We start from the raw sequence: 27903 nt of genomic DNA, 5'->3' as shown, positions 1-27903 counted from the left end.
CCCTTTAGTCCCCTGTGTTGCTCAAGGGTCAGTTTTACACTTAGGCACATGCATTCCTTGGCTTCAGAGCCAACTTCCTTCATCAAGCTCCTAAATGAAGAGCTTAAATTAATAGTTCTAATAAGGGCTATGAACCAATGCTCCCAAAGTCAGTGAATGATAGTTTATCTACCTATGTACCTCTGGTTATGTTAAACCACTATAGACATGCAAGGACGTCTAGTGCCCAAATAGTCTTTGGAAATAAAATACTAGTTTGAAGAAAAGGCAATACCTTCTTTTCCTAAGATATTTGAGGTCTAGAATGTGACCTTTCCCATCTAGCCCATGAACATTCACCCAATGACCTTGATGTCACTTAAAAAAGTCACATCTGAGAAAAGAAGGCTGAGCTGGTTCTGAAGCACACCAGGATGAGGAGATGGCAAACAGGGCATTGGGTTCTGAGGGGCATCAGTTATGTGAGCACTTCTGGAGGATGCTGGGAAATGTAGTTCAGTCTCAGCCCATCTACATCAGCTGTCCTCCCAGGACTCTGGTAGCTGCACATGGCTAACCATAGCACCAAGAATTGCCCAGCAATATCAAGTTCTAGAGTACTCTGATGTGCTCAGCTGTGTCTGACTCTTTGTGACCCCATAGTCTGTAGCCCACCAGGCTCATCTATCTATGGGATTTTCCCAGACAAGAATACTGGAGTGGGTTGCCATTTCCTTCCCATGGGAACCTTTCCAACCCAAGGATCCAGCCTGGGTCTCCTGCATTACAGGAAGTATTTACTGCTGAGCCACTGAGAAGACTGATGCCTATTTTAGGACCAGTCTGGACCTGGAGACAAATGAAACGAAATTTCGTACAAGTATTTACTCAGGAGTGTTTTTGTCTGAGTCTTTCTCTAGGACAATTTGTATCTCGGATAGGACAGCATCTAGGGAAACAAATTAGGGGAACAGGGGACTTCCCTCATGGTCCAGTGGTTAAGAAACCTTGAAGTGCAGGTGATGAGGGTTCGATCCTTGGTCCAGGAAATAGATCTAACACGTTGTGGAGCAACTAAGCCTGTGTGCCCTAACTGCTGAATCTGCTTGCTCTGGAGCCCAGGCCCCACAACGTGAGAGCCCATGTGCCACAACTTGAGAGCCCATGCACACCTACTGAAACCTATGTGCTCTGGAGCCAGCCAATGGGCAGCAACTATTGAGCCTGTGAGCCAAAACTAGAGAGTCCATGAGCTACAACAAAAGATTCCACATGACCCAATAAAGATTCTGTGTGCTGCAACTAAGACCCAATGTAGCCAAATAAATAATTAAAACAAATTAGGAGAAGGTGGGTATTAAAGAGTTTACATATGCCGAGAATACAAAGAGGAAAGCAAAATAATTTTAACCTGTCAGGTTATGCTTTGGTGCCGCTGACATTTTACCTACAAATTCCTATAAAAGTTTTAGATCTATGGTGCAAGTAATTACTCAGATATAAAAACAGAGAATTTTTGCACCTTTATGGTACATAAAATTTGCTTGGTACCCAAGAAAAGTTAGCTGTTTTTTTTCTTCTTCCATCCTACAATTAGACTTAAACATGAACTATTAAAACCCAATGATCGTATATTATTTCACATAGCAGCTCACTCAATGTTTGACAATGAAAAAAAAGCTTAAATGCTGAATTGCATTCTAAATATACAGTTGCAGAATTAGAAAACCTGTCAACAGGAGAAGGGAACCCTTATCTCTTACCTCTTAGGTTCCATTATGTACTAACCTAGGGAAAGCCAATATGGAGTATCCATGGTGACTCTAGAGAACTAAGTGTTCTTTGCTGACTTCATGAATTCATCACAATAGTTTCCTATTGAAATGGCAACAGCATCCATTAGCCATTCTTAATTGACTGCATGTTGTTTATCAGTCACTCAGTCACGTCCAACTACTTGCGACACCATGTACTGCAGCACACCAGGCCTCCCTGTCCCTCTCCATCTCCCGGAATTTGTCCAAGTTCATGTCCATTGCATTAGTGAAGCCATTAAGCCATCTCATCCTCTGATACACTCTTCTTCTTCTGCCCTCCATCATTCCCAGCATCAGGGACTTTTCCAAGGAGTCGGTTGTTCACATCAGGTGACCAAAATACTGGAGCTTCAGCTTCAGCATTAGTCCTTCCAATGAATATTCAGGGTTGATTTCCTTTAAGATTGACTGATTTGACTCCTCACTGTCCAAGGGACTCTCAGGATTCTTCTCCAGCACCACAGTTCAAAGGTGTTAATTCTCTGCCCCTCTGCCTTCTGTACCATCCAGCTGTCAAAACTATATGTGACCACTGGGAAGACCATAGCCTTGACTACACAGACCTTTGTCAGCAGAGTGATGTCTCTGCTTTTCAACACACTGTCTAGATTTGTCATTGCTTCCTGCCAAGAAGTAACAGTCTTCTGATTTCATGGCTTCAGTCATCATCTGTAGTGATGTTAGAGCCCAAAAAGAGGAAATCTGTCACTATTTTCACTTTTTCCCCTTATATTTGCCATGAAGCAATGTGGCTGGATACCGTGATCTTATATTTTTTTAATATTTAGTTTTTAAGACAGACTTTTTACTCTCCTTCACACTCATCAAGAGGTTCTTTAGTTCCTCTTCACTTTCTGCCATTAAAGTGGTATTATCTTCATATCTAAGGTTGTTGATGTTTCTCCCACCTATCTTGATTCCAGCTCATAACTCTCCAGCCTAGCATTTCTCATGATGTGTTCAGCAAGTAAGTTAAATAAACAGGGTCACAACAGACAGCCTTGTTGTACCCCTTTCTCAATCCTGATTGAGTCAATTGTTCCATACAGGGTTCTAACTGTTGATTATTGACCCACGTACAGGTTTCTCAGGAGACAGGTAAAATGGTCTGGTATTCCCATCTCTGCATATGTCATATGAAATATATATATATATATATATATATATATATATATATATATATATATACAGGCATCATGGAATGTTTCATTTCCTCTTTGAGAAATAAGGAAACCAAAGTATAAAGAGTAAATACTTTAGACACAGACATAAAATTAGTAAATGATTGGAATGGAATTTGATTTCAGTTCTGTGTGGCTCCTTAGCCTTTGCTCTGGCTAGCCTACCAGATTATATTTCTAGGCAAAAGGTTTTAAAACCTGTTAGAATATTTTATGATGTGTTCCAACAGAGAATATTCTGTGGTTTGAGATATAATTGGTCCATCCACTATCTTTGCAATCTATTGTTTCCATGACTGGACATGATTACTTTGGCTCTCTGAATTCAATTTCTTCATACATAACATAGAATATTACTTTACTAGCGTGGGAGATGAGTGCAACTGTGTGGTAGTTTGAGCATTCTTTGGCATTGCCTTTCTTTGGGATTGGAATGAAAACTGACCTTTTCCAGTCCTGTGGCCACTGCTGAGTTTTCCAAATTTGCTGACATATTGAGTGCAGCACTTTCACAGCATCATCTTTCAGGAGTTGAAACAGCTCAACTGGAATTCCATCACCTCCACTAGCTTTGTTCGTAGTGATGCTTTCTAAGGCCCACTTGACTTCACATTCCAGGATGTCTGGCTCTAGATGAGTTATCACACCATCGTGATTATCCAGGTGGTGAAGATCTTTTTTTGTACAGTTCTTCTGTGTATTCTTGCCACCTCTTCTTAATATCTTCTGCTTCTCTTAGGTCCATACCATTTCTGTCCTTTATCGAGCCCATCTTTGCATGAAATGTTCCCTTGTATCTCTAATTTTCTTGAAGAGATCTCTAGTCTTTCCCATTCTGTTGTTTTCCTCTTTCTTTGCCTAGATCGCTGAAGAAGGCTTTCTTATCTCTTCTTGCTATTCTTTGGAACTCTGCATTCAGATGCTTATATCTTTCCTTTTCTCCTTTGCTTTTCACTTCTCTTCTTGTCACAGCTATTTGTAAGGCCTCCCCAGACAGCCATTTTGCTTTTTTGCATTTCTTTTCCATGGGGATGATCTTGACCCCTGTCTCCTGTACAATGTCACTAACCTCATTCCATAGTTCATCAGGCACTCTATCTGTCAGATCTAGTCCCTTAAATCTATCTCTCACTTCGACTGTATAATCATAAGGGATTTGATTTAAGTCATACTTGAATGGACTAGTGGTTTTTAGAAACCTATATGCAGGCCAGGAAGCAACAATTAGAACTGGATATGGAACAACAGACTGGTTCCAAATAGGAAAAGGAGTACATCAGGGCTGTATATCATCACCCTGCTTATTTTGCTTATATGTAGAGTACATCATGAGAAACACTGGGCTGGAAGAAGCACAAGCTGGAATCAAGATTGACAGGAGAAATATCAATAACCTCAGATATGCAGATGACACCACCCTTATGGCAGAAAGTGAAGAGGAACTAAAAAGCCTCTTGATGAAAGTGAAAGAGGAGAGTGAAAAAGTTGGCTTAAACTCAACATTCAGAAAACTAAGATCATGACATGTGGTCCCATCACTTCATGGGAAATAGATGGGGAAACAGTGGAAACAGTGTCAGAGGTTACTTTTTTGGACTCGAAAATCACTGCAGATGGTGACTGCAGCCATGAAATTAAAAGATGCTTACTCCTTGGAAGAAAAGTTATGACCAACCTAGATAGTATGTTCAAAAGCAGAGACATTACTTTGCCGACTAAGGTCCATCTAGTCAAGGCTATGGTTTTTCCTCTGGTCATGTATGGATGTGAGAGTTGAACTGTGAAGAAGGCTGAACGCTGAAGAATTGATGCTTTTGACCTGTGGTGTTGGAGAAGACTCTTGAGAGTCCCTTGGACTGTGAAGATTCAACCAGTCCATTCTAAGGGAGATCAGTCCTGGGTGTTCTTTGGAAGGAATGATGCTAAAGTTGAAACTCCGATATTTTGGCCACCTCATGCAAAGTGCTGATTCATTGGAAAAGATTCTGATGCTGGGAGGGATTGGGGGCAGGAGGAGAAGGGGACAACAGAGGATGAGATGGCTGGATGGCATCACCGACTCGATGGGTTTGAGTTTGAGTGAACTCCGGGAGTTGGTGATGGACTGGGAGGCCTGGTGTGCTGCAATTCATGGGGTCACAAAGAGTCGGACACCACTGAGTGACTGAACTGAACTGAACATAGAATAATCACAATACCTACTTAATTGTGATTTTATGAGGAGTATGCAATATACGTAGAGTGAGATGCATAAAGAACTTAGTCTAGCACCTGACACCAAGGAAATGCCCTCAGAAGTTAGCAGACACCACTATTATCATCACCTGCTACACTGGTTGAGGAAACCAGGACTATAATGCAATATTAAGATGAAAATTATAGCTGTCCACTAGGATAATCAACTGCCATTATCTCAAAGAATAGAGCCAGTTAAGTATCATGAACACTTCTTTGCAGTGATTGTAAACTTGGACAAGTACTCAAGAACCACTGAAATAGTATGCAAACACCCTGTATTCCTTGAAGAACTTATGTAAATATACAAGTGGACAATGTAAAACAATGGATGATTCACATCCATTTTGTTTGAAGAGCTTAAGAGGTTTGCTGTTGTTTAAAATATATTGCTACAAGCTGACAAAGAATGAAGATGGAAGTGAATTCCTCCTTCTGTTGCTTTGGGCAGTCAGGATGACTGGTAAGCACTATGTAAATTCAAGAAAGGCTAATGACAATGTACTGGCGAGCACCACAGGAGAATAGTAGCACTGAAGAGAAAATCAGAGGTGGTGCTGATAAATTAGAATGGGAAAATAAGCATCATGAATCCTCATGAGTTAGGTGGTAGTCATGCAATATGAAAGCAGGAGATCAGACATTCATCGCACAGGACTCTGTACCACCATGCTGTGCACCACTCTTTTGAAGGAGCCTGTTAAATGACAAGGGAAAAACTGAAAAATACTAAAATCTCTCCAAATTCCTGTCATCTGGTGTTGAAATATAGCCTCGTGGACATGAGCTACTACCATCTAAAGGACCCACAGGGGCAGATTCCAAGTCAGAAGGCTATCTAAAGCACCCTGGGAATGCTTTCCATCATGAGGCTTTTTAGAAGGGGAGAGTTAAGCTATACTCTTTCACCTTTGTGTCGTTATCCTATCTTAAACTTTGAGGAAATTACCACTGTTGCTGCTGCTGCTGCTGCTAAGTCGCTTCAGTCGTGTCCGACTCTGTGGGACCCCGTGGACTGCAGCCTACCAGGCTCCTCCGTCCATGGGATTTTCCAGGCAAGAGTACTAAAGTGGGTGCCACCACTGTTGTTAGTGCACAGCAAAATGGACAAGTTTAGACAAAATGCAAAAGAAAGGAAAACTGCTAAGCTAACAAAAAGGTAATTTTTGCCTCCTAAAAATTAATGTATCAGTTCAGGACTTCCGTGGTGGTCCAGTGGTTAAGATCTGCCTGCCAATTCAGGAGACACGGACAATTCCTGGTCCAGGATGATTCCGCATGCCATGAGTCAATTAAGCCCATATGCAACAACTACTGAGTATGCACTTGAAAGCCTGCCAGCCACAACTACAGAGCCCACATGTTACGACTATTAAGCCTGTGAGCCTTGAGCCCATGCTCAGCAACAAGAGAAGCCACCACAATGAGAAGTCCGAGCACTGCCAGCAAAGTGTAACCCTAGCTCGCCGCAACTAGAGAAAGCCTCTCCACAACAACAAAAGACCCAGTGCAACCAAAAATAAATAAATTTTAAAAATAAATAAAATATTACACCAGTGCTATATGGCAATATTCATCATATCCTTTGACTCAGGTGGGGTTAGCCCATTCTAAGATGTACCCCAAGATTCTCGCCCCCAACATGACACACTTTCTCGATTCACCCCATGAACTTTGCGTTATTCTGTTTAAAACTAAAGTCTAGGCAGTGCTCTGAAGGAGTATTCCAGAAGTAAATAAGGTCCCAAATCAGTTGACTTTGAGAGACAGAGATTCTCTATGGATCTGATATGACCATATGAGCCCTTAAAAGATGCCAGACTCTCCCTGGTGAGAGAGTTTCAAAGCACGAGAGAATTTGATATGAGGAAGTATCACAGACTGAATTGTTTCCCACCAAAATGTATATGGTGAGACCCTAACTGCCAGTGTGACTGTTTTTAGAGACAAGGCCTGTAAGAAGGCAGTGAACGTTAGATGAGGTCATAGTGTGGGGGCTTAATGCAATATAACTAGTGTCTTTGTAAGAGGCAGAGACACCGGAGTGCAGCCCCTTTTCTACACACACATAGAAGCCACAGCAAAAGGGCAGACATCTGCCAATCAAGAAGAGAGGCTCTCACCAGAAACCAACCCAGAGGCTCTCACAAGAAACCAACCTTGATCTTGGACTTACTCCAGAACTGTGAGGAAATGAATTTCTGTTGTGTAAGCCACCTAGTCCACAATGCTTTCATTGTGGCATCCCAAGCAGAGTCAAAAGATTTTCCATCGAGTGTTTTGAAGACTGAGAGGATTACATGGCAGGGGAACATGGACAGTGGCCTCCAGCTGACAGCAATCAAGGAAACAGGAATGCTCGTTCTGTAACTGCAAGGAAGTGAATTCTGACCCAACCCAACTTAGAGCCTTGGAATCTGAATAAGAGCACACCAATTTCAGCCTTATAAGCACCTGAGCAGGGAACTCAGCCACCTCAGCCCAGGTATCTGCCTGACAGTACTGTGAGTTAATAAAAGAGTTTTGTTCTAAGGTGCCAAACTTGTGGTAATGTATTCAAAAGGACAGCAAATGAATAGCCACTTTGAGACTAATTCTATTTTTAAAACAGCTTTATCAAGGTATAAACTGACATACAGAAAACTGTCCATATTTAAATGTATACTAGTTTGAAGATATGCATATGGCTGTGAAAATATTACCACAATCAAGGTAACAGACATATTTTATATATCTAAAAATTTCCAGAAATGAGATTCAGAGATTATTTTTAGTGGGTTGCCCCAAAGTTTTCTGATGAGATGTCCCTTTTTGTACTTCTCAGTCATATACCTCAACATGAGATAGGAGGTGCCAGCTGCAAGTATAGCTCCCATCTAGAATACAAAATGGATGCTCACATGTTTTTGCAGCAGGACATATTTTTCTTACCAGGGCCTAAGCATCAGGGACATAGTTATTTATTTCAGAGGGATTAGACAGATCAATGTTGACATTATTTTTTGCAGCTCCTACTAGAGTATTTTTAAATACATTTCTGATAGCTTACAGATTTAAGAAATGAACTCAGATGGGACATTCTAATTACATTAATAAATTAGACACATAACTACAGCCAGTGATAAAATGGGATGGGGTAGTGTGGGTAGGAGAGCACTGAGTTCTCTAATGTATTCAATGCCCTCAGTACCCGAGTACCAATTGATAGATATCACAGAAGAAGTTCAATGATGATTTAATTTAAAAGTTCCCTGTGCTTTATCATTCATGTTTAATTAGACTTAGTCTGTTAATTACCTTCTTGAGAAGTGAGACTGGAAAGAAAATTAAGTGGTACTTTCAAAAGCTAATTTTGCAAACAATTAAATGAAGCCAAATATAATTGATAAATGCTGTAACAAATGACCCTGAGGCATTCCTCTTTAGAAAAATTGTTGTTTGGACTTTGATAATATGAGAGAATAAAAAAATATCTTCATAAATTTAAATAAGCATGGAAAAGTAAAAACAAAGACAATTAATCTTCTCATGAAATTTGACTCAAGCTAAAGGTGGCAATTTTAGTGGCACAAATGTTACCATAGTTTCTGAAAAACATACAGTAGATGATGACCAGGTCTGAAAGTTGGAAGAAATTGAAAAGGGCAGTGAATCATATGCTACTCTTGTGTCTTTTTGAGGGAAGCTAAAGCATTTGACCCTTTCTTTCCCAGTGCTCGTATGTATCTTTTAGAGTTTTTAAACAGGAACTACTTCCCTGTAGCTCAGATAGTAAAGAATCTGCCTGCAGTGCAGGAGACCTGGGTTCAATCCCTGGGTCAGGAAGATCCTCTGGAGAAGGAACTGGCAATCCACTCCAGTATTCTTGACTAGAGAATCCCACGGATAGAGGAGCCTGAGGGGCTACAGTTCATGGGGTCACAAAGAGTCGGACATGACTAAGTGACTAACCCACCCACATAGCAAACTGAGTATATCATTTTAATATGCCATTATCAATGGTAAAAAACCGGGAGCTTTTCCTCTAAAATTAGGAAGGATTCTCACTCTCATCGTTTATATTTAATGGAGTGTTGGAAGTCCTAGCCACAGCAATCACAAAAGAAAAAGAAATAAAAGGCATCCAAATTAGAAAGGAAGAAGTGAAACTGTCACTATTTGCAGATGACATAATATTGCATATAGAAAACCCTAAGTAAAGTTACAGAACAAAAGATTAACATACAGAAGTATTTTGTTTTTCTATGCACTAATAATGAACTAGCAGAGAGAGAAAACAAGAAAACAATCCCATTTACAATCATCAGTTCAGTTCAGTCGCTCAGTCTTGTCCAACTCTTTGTGACCCCATGAATCGCAGCACGCCAGCACTCCTTGACCATCACCAACTCCCAGAGTTCATTCAAACTCATGTGCATCAAGTCAGTGATGCCATCCAGCCATCTCATCCTCTGTCATCCCCTTCTCCGCCTGCCCCCAATCCCTTCCAGCATCAGGGTCTTTTCCAAAGAGTCAGCTCTTCGCATGAGGTGGCCAAAGTATTGGAGTTTCAGCTTCAACATCAGTCCTTCCAGTGAACACCCAAATTCACTCAGGACTGGTCTCCTTTAGGATGGAGAAATTAAAAATTTTAAAATATAATGTAATCCAGCAATTCCACTCCTAGGTACATATCTGAAGAACCAAAAAGATGCTAATGCAAAAAAATATAGGCACACCAATATTCTTAGTAGCTTTATTAAGAATAATCAAGATATGGAAACCACTTAAATGTTGATCAAAGGTAAATAGATAAAGGGGACGTGAGAAATTATATATATATATCAGTTCAGTTCAGTTCAGTCGCTCAGTCGTGTCTGATTCTTTGTGACCTCATGAATCACAGCACGCCAGGCCTCCCTGTCCATCACCAACTCCCGGAGTTCACTAAAGAGAAACTGTTGAACTGTAACAAAAATAAGTGTAGCTAGATTTTGTGTATATGTAGAGAAAACCCCTGAGATTATCAATTGTGTGTCACGATCCTCTTCTATAGATATATGTGTGCATTTCTATCTGTTCAGTTCAGTCACTCAGTTGTGTCCAACTCATTACAACCCCATGGACTGCAGCATGCCATGCCTCCCTGTCCATCACCAATGCCGAGTTTACTCAAATTCATGTTCATTGAGTTGGTGAGGACATCCAACCATTTCATCCTCTGTCATCCCCTTCTCCCCCTGCCTTCAGTCTTTCCTGGCATCAGGGTCTTTTCAAATGAGTCAGTTCTTCACATCAGGTGACCAAAGTATTGGAGTTTCACCTTCAGCATCAGTCCTTCCAATGAATATTCAGGACTGATTTCCTTGAGGATGGACTGGTTGGATCTCCTTACAGTCCAAGGGACTCTCAAGAGTCTTCTCCAACACCACAGTTCAAAATCATCAATTCTTCGACACTCAGCTTTCTTTATAGTCCAACTCTTACATCCATACATAACTACTGGGAAAAACCATAGCCTTGACTAGACGGACCTTTGTTGGCAAAGTAATGTCTCTGCCTTTTAATATGCTGTCTAGGTTGGTCATAACGTTTCTTCCAAAGAGCAAGGGTCTTTTAATTTCATGGCTACAGTCACTATCTGCAATAATCTGGGAGCCCAAAAAGATAAAGTCTGTCACTGTTTCCACTGTTTCCCCATCTATTTTCCATGAAGTGACGGGACCAGGTGCCATGATCTTAGTTTTCTGAATGTTGAGTTTTAAGCCAACTTTTTCACTCTCCTCTTTCACTTTCATCAAGAGGCTCTTTAGTTCTTCACTTTCTGCCATAAGTGTGGTGTCATCTGCATATCTGAGGTTATTGATATTTCTCCTGGCAATCTTGATTCCAGCTTGTGATTCCAGCTCAGCGTTTCTCATGATGTATTCTGCATATAAGTTAAATAAGCACAGTGACAATATACAGCCTTGATATCCTCTTTTTCCTATTTGGAACCAGTCTGTTCCATGTCCAGTTCTAACTGTTGCTTCCTGACCTGCATCCAGATTTCTCAAGAGGCAGATCAGGTCGTCCAGTATTCCCATCTCTTTAAGAACTTTGCAGAGATTGTGGTGGTCCACACAGTCAAAGGCTTTGGGATCGTCAATAAAGCAGAAGTAGATGCTTTTCTGGAACTCTCTTCCTTTTTTGATGATCCAACAGATGTTGGCAATTTCATCTCTGGTCCCTCTGCCTTTTCTAAATCCAGCTTGAATATCTGGAAGTTCATGGTTCATGTACTGTTGAAGCCTGGCTTAGAGAATTTTGAGCATTACTTTACTAGCATGTGAGATGAGTGCAACTGTGCAGTACTTTGTGCATTCTTTGGCATATATATGTACATTATATATAATGTATATACATGGTGGCTCAGATGGTAAAGAATCTGCCTGCAGTTCAGGGGACCTGGGTTCAATCCCTGGGTCAGGGAAATCCCCTGATGAGGTGAATGACAATCCACTCAAGTATTCTTGCCTAGAGAATTCTATAGACAGAGAAGTCTGGTGGTTACAGTCCATGGGGTCACAAAGAGTCCGACTAACACATTGAATGACTAACACATTCATTTTCATATGTGTATATACACATATGGTAAAATATTACTTAGCCATAAAAAATAATGAAATTTTGCCATTTTCAACAACATAGATGGACTTAGATGGTATTATACTCAGTGAATTAATTTGGACAGAGAAAAATAAATACTGCATGTGCTCATGTATATATGGGATATGAAAAACTAAAATGAATGAATATACTAAACAGAGATAGATGCACAAATATAGAGAATAAACTAGTGATTACCAGTGGAAAGAAGGGTTGGAGGAGATGTAACATAGGGAAAGGATATTAAAAGGTACAAACTACTAGGTATAAAATGAATGAGACGCAAGGATGTAATGTACAGAATAGAAAAGAAAACCAATATTTTATAGCAACTTTAATGGAGTAAAATCTACAAATATATTGAATCACTACTTTGTACACTTGAAACTAATATTGTAAAGCAACCACTCTTCAAAAAATTAAATTAATTATAAATAAAATGTCATTATCAAACACTGACTCTGTGACAGGCACTCAGTATGCTGTTAGTGATACACCTAACTTTTCACTGAAACAGCTCAGAGTTCAGCAGAGGATAAATATGCTGATATAGCAAAGCATAAGGACAAGGAATAGAGTAATCTAGAAAGAAAGGACATGTATTCTGTTTGGGTCAGCCAGAGCAGGCTCAACAAAAAGGTGTGTGGGAGGTATAAGTCTCTTACTGAAGAGATTGAATAGAATTGAGACCCTGGCAAGGAAAAGGATTCCAGCAGAGGGAATGGCCCAGGGAAAGACTAGACTATATGGGAAAACTTCCTGGTCAGGCATCTTGCAAACTTTTCATAGAGCTGATTCAGAGGTTTTGAAAAGAATCCTGACATCAACTTTTATCAATTTATTAATTTCACTTAATAGCCAATTAGAGATATTATTCATGCTATTGTGGGTTCAGTTCTAGACCAATGAAATAAAGAAAATATTACAATTGACTCAGACAGTGAAGAATCTGCCTGCAATGCAGAAGACTCAGGTTCCATCCCTGTGACAGGGAGATCCCCTGGAGAAGGAAATGCCTACCCCCTCCAGTATTCTTATTTGGAGAATTCCATGGACAGAGAAGCCTAGAGGGCTATCATCTATGGGTCACAAGGAATCACACACGACTGAGCAACTACTACTACTACTAAGGTGAGTCCAATGAATATTTTTGGTTTTTTAGTGCAAATAAAACTCACACTGTAGTCAATTAAGTGTTCAGTAGGATTATGTCTAAAATAAATACATATCTTAATTTTAAAACTTTATTGCTAAAAAAAATGTTAACCACCATCTGAGCCATCAGCTTACTGTAAGAAACATATACTGAAAAAGTTTTAAATATTTTGAGAATTATGAAAATGTGACACAGAAACAAGAAGTGAGCAAATGCTATTGGAAAATGGCACTGATAGACTTGCTTGACACAGACTTGCCTCAAACCTTCAGTGTGTAAAAGTTACAATATATTCTAAGCACACAAAAAAGTGACACACAATAAAATATGATATGCAATTTTGGCTATTCCTGCACTTCACATTGGGCTCAGATGACAAAAAATTTTACCAAAACCATGTTTTCCCTTTGGGAATTTTACAAGGCATCAGAAAACAGGAAATCAGGCAAAACAACATGAGGCAACATTAATTTTGGGCAGCCCCACAGCTGTGATCCTTCTTTTTCCTGTATCTCAGAATACAGTCTTCTTTTCTTTAAGATTTTGTTTTCAAGGGGACCATTTTTAAAGTTTTTAATTTTGCAATAATGTTTCTGTTTTACATTCTGTTTTTTTGTGTTATCCAATATTAATTCTTTTTTTTAATTTTATTTTTACTTTATTTTACTTTACAATACTGTATTGGTTTTGCCATACATTGACATGAATCCACCACGGGTGTATACGAGCTCCCAATCCTGAAACCCCCTCCCACCTCCCACCCCATATCATCTCTCTGGATCATCCCTGTGCACCAGACCCAAGCATCCTGTATCTTGTATCGAACATAGACTGACGCTTCATGGCTTCAAACCATGTGGCATCTTAGCTCCCTGACCAGGGACTGAACCCACACTCCCTGCATTGGAAGGTGAAGTCTTAACTACTGGGCTACTAGGGACGCTCCAGACACAGTCTATTTTAAAAAGCACCAAAGAATTAATCTTAAAAATATACAAGTAGCTCATGCAGCTCAATTCCCCAAAAACAAACGACCCAATAAAAAAAAATGGGCCAAAGAACTAAACAGACATTTCTCCAAAGAGGATATACAGATGGCTGACAAACACATGAAAAGATGCTCAACATCACTCATTATCAGAGAAAAGCAAATCAAAATCACAATGAGGTACAATCTCACACCAGTCAGAATGGCTGCTATCAAAAAGTCTACAAGCAATAAATACTGGAGAGGTTGTGGAGAAAAGAGAACCCTCTTACACTGTTGGTGGGAATGCAAATTGGTATAACCACTATGGAGAACAGTGTTTTGCCTACATTATCCTCTAGGAGTTTTATAGTTTCTGGTCTTATGTTTAGATCTTTAATCCATTTAGAGTTTATTTTTGTGTATGGTATTAGAAAGTGTTCTAGTTTCATTCTTTTACCTGTGGTTGACCAGTTTTCCCAGCACCACTTGTTATAGAGATTGCCTTTTCTCCATGGCATATTCTTGCCTCCTTTGTCAAAGATAAGGTGTCCATAGGTGCATGCATTTATCTCTGAGCTTTCCATTTTGTTTCACTGATATATATTTCTGTCTTTGTGCCAGCATCATACTGATGACTGTAGCTTTGTAGTATAGTCTGAAGTCAGGCAGGTTGATTCCTCCAGTTCCATTCTTCTTTCTCAAGATTGCTTTGGCTATTTGAAGTTTTTTGTATTTTCATACAAATTGTGAAATTATTTGTTCTAGTTCTCTGAAAAATACCATTGGTAGCTTGATAGGGATTGCATTGAATCTTTGGGTAGTATACTCATTTTCAGTATATTGATTCTTCTGATCCATGAAAATGGTATATTTCTCCATTTGTGTCATCTTTGATTTCTCTCATCAATGTTTTATAGTTTTCTATGTATAGGTCTTTTGTTTCTTTAGATAGATTTATTCCTAAGTATTTTATTCTTTTTGTCACAATGGTGAATGGAATTGTTTCCTTAATTTCTCTTTCTGTTTTCTCATTGTTAGTGTATAGGAATGCAAGAGAATTCTCTGTGTTAATATTATATCCTACAACTTTACTATATTCATTGACTAGCTCTAGCAATTTTCTCATGGAGTCTTAGGGCTTTCTATGTAGAGGATCATGTCATCTGCAAACAGTTAGAGTTTTACTTCTTCTTTTCCAATCTGGATTCCTTTTATTTCTTTTTCTTCTCTGATTGCTGTGGCTAAAACTTCCAAAACTATGTTGAATAGAAGTGGTGAGAGTAGGCACCTTTGTCTTGTTCCTGACATTAGGGGAAATGCTTTCTATTTTTCACCATTGAGGATAATGTTTGCTGTGTGTTTGTCGTATATAGCATTTATTATGTTGAGGTATGTTTCTTCCATTCCTGATTTCTGGAAGTTTTTTTTTTATCATAAATGAATGTTGAATTATGTCGAAAGCTTTTTCTGCATCTAATGAGATAGTCATATGGCTTTTATCTTTCAATTTGTTAATGTGGTGTATCACATTGTTTGATTTGCAGCTACCAAAGAATCCTTGCATCCCTGGGGTAAAGCCCACTTTGTCATGATGTATGATTTGTTAATATGTTGTTGGATTCTGTTTGCTAGAATTTTACCTAACAGTTCTTATCTGCTTAACACTATCAAGCCATTATCTGTATAGATACTGTAGCCTAAACTTCCTCTGGCCCATAACCATATGCCACATGATGATAAATCTTCACCCCACTTGCTCCCTGTTGGCCCTTCTAGATACATAGTGGTATGTCAATTCAGTTCAGTTCAGTTCAGTTCAGTCTCTCAGTCATTTCTGACTCTTTGCAACCCCATGGACTGCAGCATGCCAGGCCTCCTTGTCCATCACCAACTCCCACAGTTTACTCAGAATCATGTCCATTGAGTCAGTGATGCCTTCCAACCATCTCATCTTCTGTCATCCCCTTCTCCTGCTTCCTTCTATCTTTTCCAGCATCAGGGTCTTTTCCAATAACTCAGTTCTTTGCATCAAGTGGCCAAAGTTTTGGAGCTTCAGCTTCAGCATCAGTCCTTCCAATGAATATTCAGGACTGATTTCCCTTAGAATGGACTGGTTGGATCTCCTTGCTGTCCAAGGGACTCTCAAGAATCTTCTCTAACACCACAGTTCAAAAGCATCTGTTCTTCAGTGCTCAGCTTTCTTTATGGTCCAACTGTCACATCCATACATGACTACTGCAAAAACCATAGCTTTGACTAGATGGACCTTTGTTGGCAAAATACTGTCTCTGCTTTTTAATATGCTGTCTAGGTTGGTCATAGATTTTCTTCCAAGAAGGAAGTGGTTTTTAATTTCATGGCTGTAGTCACCATCTTCAGTGATTTGGAAGCCCCAAAAATAAAGTCTGTCATTGTTTCCATTGCATCCCCATCTATTTTCCATGAAGTGATGGGACCAGATGCCATGATCTTAGTTTTCTGGATGTTGAGTTTTAAGCCAACTTTTTCACTCTCCTCTTTCACTTTAATAAAGAACTATGTCAGTACCTTTTAATAATAGTATTTCTCAGAGATAGGACCTACCAGAACATAGTGGAACTACTTGATCCCTTGGTAGTATGTAATAGTCCTTAATTTTACTTAAAATGATCCTGATCCCTGAACTAAGACTGACTGAAAAATACTCATTGACTTTTAATGATACCAAGTTTGCATACAAACCTCACCATAATAATGAATTTTATCTTTGATACAATTTAGAGATTGTAAAAATTACATCAGCCCCTCTGCTATTAACAGTTAGATCCATCTTTATCACAAGATAGGTTTCTGAAAAGCATTGAGAGAAATGTACTCTTTGTTTCTAAATACCATTACTGTTTTCCCCTGTATTTATATTACTCTGCATATGAGATCAGATCGTAATATAGTCTCAGCCAAGGATACTTTGGGACCTCCCTCAGTAAATGTGCTGGATTCGATTATTCCTCTTTACCTTGAATTATTTATTGCTAGTCCTCAGGGGTCTGCTAAGATTCTCTTTCCATGAAGTATTGAATTTCTTTCTTTCTGCAGGGGCTCACAAACACAGAAGCCTTCTGACCAATAGTACCACAAAGACTTAGAGCAGACAACTTATTCTAACCCCCTTATTGTCCCATTCTCTATAAGGACTTCCTAACATGAAGATGGGGGTACAGGTACCAGATGTAGAATGATGAAGTCACACAGGAAATAACTTCAGCCTGAATTTGGGACCAAGTATAGTAGTATCAGTGTCTCATCTTTGAAGCACCAAAATGGCCTAGAGCTGGAGATAAGAAAAGACTCTTTCTCCCACTGAAATCTAATCTAACCATGGTAAAGAGTAGCAGAAATATATGCATGTTATACATAGGAAATAGAATCCAAGTACATCATTTGGTATATAAAGAGATAATATGAGAGACACTCTGAATATGCTCCAAATGATGGAGATCAATAATATCCTGTTGTGAGGAAAGCTACTCCAGCAGCAGTTTTTTGGTTTTTTGTTTTTGTTTTTGTTTTAATAATATATATTATACTGGGTCAGCCCCCAAATATGTTTTTTCATAAGATGTTATGGAAAAACCTGAACAAACTCTTTGGCCAATCCAATAATGTATTACCCGTGTATGATAAGTTGCTTCAGTCATGTCTGACTCTTTGCGACCTTGGGGACTGTAGCCTGCCACGCTCCTCTGTCCATGGTATTCTCTAGGCAAGAACACGGGAATAGGTTTCATTGTCTTCCTCCAAGCAAAAGTTATTAAATGTACTCTGTCCTACATGGATAAATAAGCAAGTTGTCAACCTTTTGGCCACTGAAAGAAGCAAGGCAGGTAGAATAGCAAGGATGAGAGATCTGAGAAGAGAGCACAAGGAAAACAAAGCCTTTTATGGTAGGTACCCCAGTGGTAGATTGGGTAGAAGTTCCACCTTAACACGAGAGCCACTGTTAAAGTGCTCTGCCAAAAAAAAGAAAACTTGTATAAACTTGTAAATCCGTGATTAGTGTATGAGAGTTAACGATTCTCCTACCTTCACCTAAACTGGATTTAAGTGTTTTAAATGCTCACTAAGATGTCAGACACACTGAAACCATACTCACAGAAAACTAGTCAATCTAATCACATTAGGACCACAGCCTTGTCTAACTCAATGAAACTAAGCCATGCCCGCAGGGCAACCCAGGACGGGCGGGTCATGGTGAAGAGGTCTGACAGAATGTGGTCCACTGGAGAAGGGAATGGCAAACCACTTCAGTATTCTTGCCTTGAGAACCCCATGAACAGTATGAAAAGGCAAAATGATAGGATACTGAAAGAGGAATTCCCCAGGTCAGTAGGTGCCCAACATGCTACTGGAGATCAGTGGACTCATTGGAAAAGACCCTGATGCTGGGAGGGATTGGGGGCAGGAGGAGAAGGGGACGACAGAGGATGAGATGGCTGGATGACATCACGGACTCGATGGACGTGAGTCTGAGTGAACTCCCAGAGTTGGTGATGGGCAGGGAGGCCTGGTGTGCTGTGATTCATGGGGTCGCAAAGAGTCAGACACGACTGAGTGACTGAACTGAACTGAAAATGTTTATAATCTCATTTTGCTTTATTTTTTTATTTACAGGCTAGAGAAAATTTTCATACATTTATCAATAATGTATATTTATTTCTCTATAAACTGGTAAAAAGAATTGACAGTAAATATTATAATAATCATAATCAATATTAAATGAGATTCCACTATGCTCCCTTGAGGCAGGTTTCAAATAAGCATGCTGTTAAGTCAATAAGTCACCCATGGAACCCACTCTTCTGACATTTGTGAATGAGGTGATGGACATTCCAATATTTGGATGGGTGAAGTGGGAATTGCCTGCTTTACGTAGCAGCCACCAAATTAAGTTTAACTTGCTTATTGTTCTGTGTCAACAAATATGTGTACATCAAGATATCAGATTAGATGAAAGGAGAAGGAATGTGATCCAGGATATGGGAATATTTATGACGTTTTAAATCTAATTGTTTTCTGGTAACAGAGGCAGGCACAGACATCATAATTGTCTTGCATTTTCTCTGTAATTGCTTCGAATCCTTTTTGGATGTAGGTGCAACGAGGTCTCCTTGACTGTGAGTTTCTCTGGAGACAATTAAATTTGTATTCCCAAGGTTTAGAACAGTGCCTGGCACAGGCAGTTATTAATAAGTATTACTAAATGGTTTCTGATTATATGAATGGGTTTAAAAGAATTAGTATAGTAAAATAATAGCAATATATAAGTGACATCTAAGACTATAAATTCTTAACAACATGACCAAAAAAATTCACCCTGACATCTCTTTTTTCATGCAGTTGAAATTCTAAAAATGTCACTTTATTGACATAGTGCTTTCCTCTCCTCATCATTCATGACAATGCACCCTTCTCTCTCTGTTTATGGGGAGAAGCTATTGGCATTTTTCTATAGAAGCATTTGCAGGGATTATACATCCTCACATTTTGGCACGTTCTTTGATAGAAAAATGTGCTGAATTGACCTGATCGTTGTAAAATACTAGAGATTTACTGTCCTTTTCTTCTGTGGATGGTGAGAAATAGCTCCTCTTTGCTAAATAATAAAGAAAAATTATTTTTCTACATAAATATTATCACTCACAGCATTCATCTTCTTGATAAATATGAAAAATAATATCTATCTTTAAGAACTGCCAGAAACTCAAAGCTAATAAACAACTTAGAAAGCCTCATTAATCTTTATGAATTGAAAATAAATCCTATAGGGAATATAATTTCCCCTTTTAAAAAATATTCTTCTCTCATTTCATTTTTTATGACAAAGGAAATGCAATCTCATTTTCTTCAATTAGAGAGTGTAGATTTCTTTTCAAACAAAATTAAAAACCATATACATGCCTCATCACCAGGGATAAGATCAAGTAGCAATTTATTATATATCCTTATCTTATTTTCCTATATATGAGTATATATTTATAAAAGATAACATTATGTGAATTCCATTTGCAAGTTTGTGAAAAACAAAATTGTTATATCATGACCACATTCCTATATTAATAAATATTGGTTTAAAAGACATTGTGAGGACTTAACTACAATTTATTTAACCATATGCATCTTGCAGGGAATTTTGATTCTTTACACCTTTGGTTATAATAAATAATACTACAGGAAATATTTATGACTTTTCTGAATTTAAATCCTAGCATTCACACTAACTAGATATATGTTTGGGGAACTTTCTATTTAGTCTCCTCAGAAGGAGGATCTAGAATAATTTAAAAAATTTTAAGTGTTTAATATTTAATGTCAAGCTATGTTCCCAGAAGCCTATACATACTTACATTGCTGTTGATAATATATGAATGCTTCCATAAGATTTAATATTTAATTTTAATAATATTTCTCCCTGAAAACTCAGCTACCAAGTATATTCTCAAGTATTGAAAGTGTGTTAACAAATTTGTGCTTTCACTTGACATAACACAAGTTTATTACATACACTTTTCCTCCATAATAATGAAATAAAGGCACTTTTTAAAGATAAATTAAAACCTTATAGTTAGAAATAACATAAATCATGAAATTATCTTTTGCCCCCAGTAGTACTATCTTATTTCCCAGAGGAAATAGATTTACATCAGCTTTGTACCTACATACACAGATATGTATGTCTGTATACACACACATTCTCTCTCTCTTTACACAGACACACACACACACACAAACACACACACACACACACAAGATATGTTTGTAGAAGTAGCTTTTCCTCTTTCCAAAATTGGTATCATATCCAATACACTGTTCTGTATTTTTTCCTAAACACTGAATACTTCTATACTTTTCCTTTTATTCACCAAGCACCCTTTTGAATATGAACATGTTTCACTTATCCCAACACACCCAGATCATATCTCTTACCTCAGCAATCTGAGGAATCTCAGATCTCAACTTATCAGAAAACAAGTATTTTGCATTTTCTATATAGACTTTCCGTTTCTATTGTTAGCATCATCAGAAAAGGCCAAGAATTGAATACAAGGCAAATTTGAGTTTTCTTATGGAACTATCTCTAAATGGAGTTTTTAAAAATAATTATGTTATCAACAAAATTATAATAAAATAATTCCTCATATGATTTATTTTAAAAGGAAGAGAAAGGAATTATGCACTTTTGCTGTTGCTTGTCTTCGGGTGGTGATTTGCAACAGTGTAAAAAGGTGAACTTCTTCAATCCATTCCATCAGCTACACTGAGGGCCAGAAGAATTGAAGAAGTTCAACCGATTGAAGTTCTCAGGTCAGAGTGAGTCTTTGTTTTCATCAATGAGGGTACTGTAAGGATGAAGAAATGAAGTGGGCCTCCTTGCTATCTGAGGATAAACTCTGAAAGCTTTATGCAGAGTCAAATAAATCACACATAAAAGAACACCCAGATAATATCACTTCCTCTTATTACTCAAATATTGTGTTAAATGTGATTATGTGGAATCTAGAAAAAATGGTACAGATGAACCTATTTGCAAAGCAGAACTAGAGATACAGATGTAGAGAACAAACTCTATCGTTTGTATGGATACAAAGGTGGGGGGAAGGGAGGTGAGATGAAAAGGAGGTTGGGATTGACACATTCATGCTTATGCTCATTAGTGCTCATGCTCAATAGTGTCCAACTCCTTGCAATCCCATGGACTGTACTCCACCAGGCCCCTCTGTCCGTGGGATTCTCCAGGCAAGAATACTGGAGTGGATTGCCATTTCCTACTCCAGGAGCTCTTCCCCACCCAGGAATTGAACCCATGTCTCTTGTGTCTCCCACACTGGCAGGTGGGTTCTTTACCACTGTGCCACCTGGGAAGCCTACACACACACACACACACACACACACACACAGTACTATGTATGAGATAGATAACTAATGAGAACCTACTGTAAAGCACAGGAATCTCTGATCAATCCTCTGTAGTGACCTAAATGGGAAGGAAATCCAAGAAATAGGGGATATATGTAGACATATGGCTGATTTGCTTTGCTGTACACCAGAAACTAACACTACATTGTAAACCAACTATACTTCAATAACAATTTTTTAAAAAGTGAAGAAAATAAGTGAACATTCTTTAGATGTGAGGAATTCTCCAAGAACAGCAACCGGCACACAATGAACCTACAAGAGACACCTCAATCCCTGAGTCACACCATGATTTACTTCCTCTAACCCACCCTCCATCCCCAACTACAGCTCTAACTCTATCTGCCGCTGTCACTACCCACCGACATCCTCTACTTGCCACATGCATTTGCACTTGCATTCTCTTGCCCACAGAGTTTTGAAGGACAAATCCTCCAGCTGTGAATACCTTTTCCAACCTCTTCTTGTAATCTAGATATCAGTCAGATCCATGTGACTGATATTCCCATGGAAGTATGTTGATCCCAGAACACCCCAGTCTTGTGGTCTCTGATCAGTGATGTCTATCACCCATCAGGGTGAACAGACTCATGGTCATTGTCTTTTCTCACATCTGAATATTTCCACCCCCATTCTCACCCATTTCTGTGCTGGAAATCTTCTGCAAGGTCAAGCAAATCTCTGGGTTCTTGATCTAGGGCCAATAAATATTCTCTTTATTTTAAGCTATCCATGCATTGAGTAAGTGTGCAATAGGAAAACAGGAAACAAAAACTGAGTCTCCACAAAGTGCTCATAGATAAGCACATTCCCTGAGGAATCACATGAATAGATAGAACATTTTTCCATATAGATTGTTTTCTTCTTTATAAATTATTAAAATAGAAAAAGAGTAAATAGACCAAAAAAATGTAGAGAGGGTGACAAGACTTCAGCCTGAAATTGCATTTTATTGCAAAATAATGCAAATGATTTGCTAAAAATACGAGAGTGTAGGAAGTAAAAGTCAAATATTTCTGTTTCTCTTTGAATAATTCTTGAGAATCATTTTGTCTGTACCTTTCCAGTTTTCCTTTTACAGATCACATCAATGTTTATAGACAATATTAGCCCTTTTCAAATATCTTTGCAAAAACATTTTCCCTTTTTGCTTTATTTATTGTGCTCATGTGCATGTGTTATAAAGTGCATTTGCTTTTTTTCCCTTTATGATCCATAGGCTTTGTGTCATGCTTTGAAAAAAAAATTCCTACTCCCAAGATGATATGATTTTTTGTAATTTGTGTGTGGTAGTAGAGCAAAGCATTATAGAAAATTTTTCTTTTTTTATATAGCAACCTTTTACTGACACTGAAATCAACTGGCCCCTGGGAAAAGAGTGACATTACATTTAATGGGGCTGAACATGTTTGGAATCATCAAATACAAGATCAATTAACCAGAAAATTGATAGCCCCATAAATTTATACAGAAGCCTCTCAGTGAACCTACACAGAATTTATGAGCACTTGGCAAGAAGGACACTTGCAGAAATAATCCACACATCTCACTGTTAAGTCACATTGAGACTCAGAAATGTAAACACACACACATGAACTGTGTAGTCTTAAAATGGGTTCCTAACTGTTCTCAGAAAAACTCATGCTCAAAACATGTCAGGTTTTACATACTTTATGTCCATGTATACATGATTTGTTGACTTTATCCATTATACATCAAGTTTCATGACATCACCTCTTCAGTGTCTTTATAAGCAACTAGCTGTCCTAGACTCGAAGCCAACAACTTTTTTGTTGAGCAACAACTTTTAATACCCATGTCTATAGGTTTGAAGAAATATAATCACTTTTCAACTTCTTGCTCTATCTAAAACCACATAATGCTTGTTAGATATCAGACCTTGTCTTCTTTGGTCTGATGTCAGCTGGTTGGGTACCTTATTACTTAGATTATGATAATCATGTCATCTGTTTTCACTAATGAAATTGTTAAATAAAATATAGTCAGATTTAGAGCTCTACCACAGAACCTCCCTTGGGTTGACATTAAACATCAATCTACCTACATTCTGGTGATAATTTAAAAGCTATGACTCCACCTAATCATACTGAAACCCTGCCAACACTTCCCAATCAAGTCTTTAGGGATATTGTCAGAAATAATCTGCTGAAAGATGTGCCATATGCACTGCATTCCATATTCCAAATAACCCTATCAATCTAAATGAGTGAAATTAATCTTGAAATTATCATTTTGTTTCTCATCAAAGTTATGGAATGTTTCTGTATCAGGAGAATTTTCTGAGAGTGGGATTAAGTCTTCCAGTTAATCTGTTTTTTCTTACCAACTATGTAAATGTCTCATTAGTATAAATAATTTTTCATACTGTATGTTTATATAAATTGTACCTGCTAACTATAGAAACTAGAATGACAAAAAACACAGAGAAATGAAAACTAATTCATAATTTCAATATCTGGAGATAACCTGTGTTAACATTTTATTGAATATCTCTCTAAACGTACAATCATATTTTAACTATATATATTCTTGTATTTCAAATATAATGCTAGCTCTACCAGTTAACATGTTGAAAATAAACAAATGTACTGCCAAAAGGCAAAAGCAAAACCAAAACATAATGATATATATACAGAGATCTTAATGAATATGTACATCTCAGGTATCTGCAGAGGCTACTGAAGAAATCTTATCTTTGTCACCCATATTGATCATGACCTACTGAGCTACACACTGATTCTTGGAAAGTATAGTTTAATATCAGCTCCATGGGCATCTCTCTAAGGAGTTTCTTGCTTTCCTCCCTGGTAATCTAGCAACTCAAGAAATTAAATTCAGTCTCTTAAGAAAATTAAATTACTTTCTCTTTGAGACCTTAATTTCAGTTCTTTAGGATATATATTCAGAAGTGGATGGCTAGATCATAGGTAGTCCTATTTTTAATTTTTTGAGAAACCTCTGTACTATTTTTCATAGCAGCTTCCACATTTTACATTTCCACCAACAGTGCCGTGTTGTGCTTAGTTGCTCAGTCGTGTCCGACTCTTTCCAACACTGTGGACTGTAGCCAGCCAGGCTCCTCTGTCCCTAGGGATTCGTCAGGCAAGAAAACTGAAGTGGGTTGCCATGCCCTCCTCCAAGGGATCTTCCCAACCCAGGGATCAAGCCCAGGTCTCCCGCATTGCAGGCAGATTCTTTACTGTCTGAGCCACCAGTGCACACGGTTTCAATTTCTCCAATCATCACCAGTGTGTATCTTTACTTTTTAATCTTTGAGGCTAGCCAACCTAATATGTATCAGGTGATATTTCATTGTGGATTTGATTTGTATTTTCCATGTACATGTGGGTCATTTGTATATTTTCTTTAGAGAAATGCTATTCAAATCCTTTGTCTATTTTCTTAATCAGGTCTTTTGTTTTCTTTTTGTTACTGACTTATAGGAGTTTCCTATATATTTCATACATTAATCTCTTTATAAGACACGGTTTAGACATATTTTCTTCTGTTCTATAGATTGCCTCTTAGTTTTGTTGATACGGTTTCCAGTTTTGTTTTGTTTCTTTTGTTTTGTTTGCTGGGCAGAAGCTTTTATTTTATTTAGTTTGATGTAGCTCTACTTACCTAATTGTTTCTTGTGCTTTGATGTTATACCCAATAAGTCACAGCAAGGCCAAAATCTAAAATCCCATATTTACTTCAGCAATATTCACATAGAGAAACAATCTAAATATCAATCAATAAATGAATGAATAAAGAAAATGTGATATATGCATAATGGTTCTCAGTCTCTTAGTCCTGTCAAACTCTTTGTGACACCATGGATGGTACCCCACTAGGCTCCTCTGTCCATGGGATTTCCCAGGCAAGAATACTAGAATGGATGGTCATTCCTTTCTTCAGGGGATTTTACCAACCCAGGGATTGAACCTGTGTCTCCTGCATTGGTAGACAGATTCTTTACCATTGAGCTATCTAGGTAGCCCAACTCATATTAGGTATTTTAAATTGTCAAACTTATAGAAGCAGAGAGTATAATGGTAGTTTCCAGGGGCTCAGGGGAGGAGAAAATGGAGAGCTATTGTCAAAAAAGCAGAAAGTTTGTTATGCCAGATGAATAAATTCTAGAGATGTACTATATAATATACTGTCTATAGGTTTCCCTACACCCACTTCTCCATTTCTAGAAATGAGAAGTTATACAGGCTAGCCAATCTAACTATAAAAATCTTTCAATATCTAACATAAATAAATTTTGAGCCATAAACAAGAGAAAGATTCATTTATCCACCACTATGAATACATTTGAATTTCAGTTAATAAATAGTCAATTGGATGTGATAACTTCAAGGAAGATAGTTGCCTGAAAATCAGGTACTATTTTTGATGATTTGCACTTTGAGAAATGAGTACATGATTAGGGGCTGGTTAGGATGGTGAACAAATGGTGTGTAACACACAAAATGAGGTGACTAAACCCTGGCCTGGATACCACAAATACATTCTTCTTGCTAAGAGGCACTGAGGCATACTCTATTCTGGAGGAATAAGTGGTGTTGATGCAATTAAATTCTTATCTCAAAGGGGTAATTATAAAGCTTTCACCAATAGCTGGACTCATCCTAAGAATGCTATGCTTTGGGTTTAGGGATAAGAGATGAGGGAAGAAGTAACTGGTTCTTCCTTTGGTAAAAATCTGTTGTTATCGGTATTTAAAAATTCCTGGCCAACTGGGTTAGTAACCATTGACCAAACCAAATGTTTTCCACCATCTCGTCACACCTGCCCTGGGCCTACTTATTCTTTCCAACTCAGGGACTATATGAAATTGCATATCTTCCCATGTTCCACAGACATGTCTATTGATGTGGTATTAGACATTTCAGTGGAGGTGTTGAACAAGAAGATGCAGGTATGTATGCATGTGTTTGCATGATATACATACAAACACACACATATATATGGATTTTGGGAGAGATGTCTAAGCTGGAGATATAAATTAAGAAATTATCAACATGGAGCTGATATACAGGTATTGAAAGCATGAAACTGAATAATATCATCAATGTGCTCTGTGCAGAGAAAGATGTGCAAAGGCTAAGTAAGGGACCACTGGCATCCTAACATCATGAAACCAAGGATTTGTGAGGGAGCCAAGAGAAGAGACAAAGAAATAATCAGCAACCATAAGAAAACTGAGAGTGTTATGTAATATAAACCAAGTGAATAAATTACATAAAATAGAAATGAATGATAAACTTTTTAAAAACACTTCTGATAGGTTAAGTAATGTTAAAGCCAAAAATAGACATTGGGTTTTGCATGACAGTATTCATTACATGTGAATGGAAATATTCTAGGGAATTTAGAGGGCCAAGTATTGATAGGAAAAGTATGAACAAGTGGAATAGGATTTAAAGTGTTGAAACTGTTTACAGGAATTTTTCCACAAATAATAGAAAATAAACAGACTTGTAGGCATTTGAAGTGGGTCAAGATAAATATTTTAAATTTTATTTTAGGATGATGAGATTGTTAACAGCGTACATGAATGCAGTAGAACCATATATGAGAAAAAAGGCTTTCTGAAATAGCACCCTTGTACAGGAAAGCTGGCAAGCATCTACTATATGAGTGCTGTAATTGGATTTGGATAGAGACATCAACAATCTGTCTCTGGTAATAGGCAGGAGAAAAGAGTTTGTGGTCAGATGTTGATAGGTCTGTATGTGGATGTTTTCTGTTGATTTCATACACTTTCTCAGTGATGTATAAATACGGATCAACCATCAAGTGGGAGTAAGGATGGAAGAAAAGCATTGTGAACTTAGGGATACATGGAAATTAATCAGCCAGTCAAATGGAAGGGGGAATGTATGAATATTTGATAGCAATAAATCTATCCTGTGAATGATTAGTCAGTGTGATGGCATGTTCTTTTCTAGCAGTATTTAGCTACACAAG

The sequence above is a fragment of the Capricornis sumatraensis genome, chromosome 6 (assembly GCF_032405125.1).
Source record: "Capricornis sumatraensis isolate serow.1 chromosome 6, serow.2, whole genome shotgun sequence".
Taxonomy (NCBI): domain Eukaryota; kingdom Metazoa; phylum Chordata; class Mammalia; order Artiodactyla; family Bovidae; genus Capricornis; species Capricornis sumatraensis.
The sequence above is the reverse complement of the archived record's forward strand: the minus strand, read 5'-3'. Positions refer to the sequence as shown.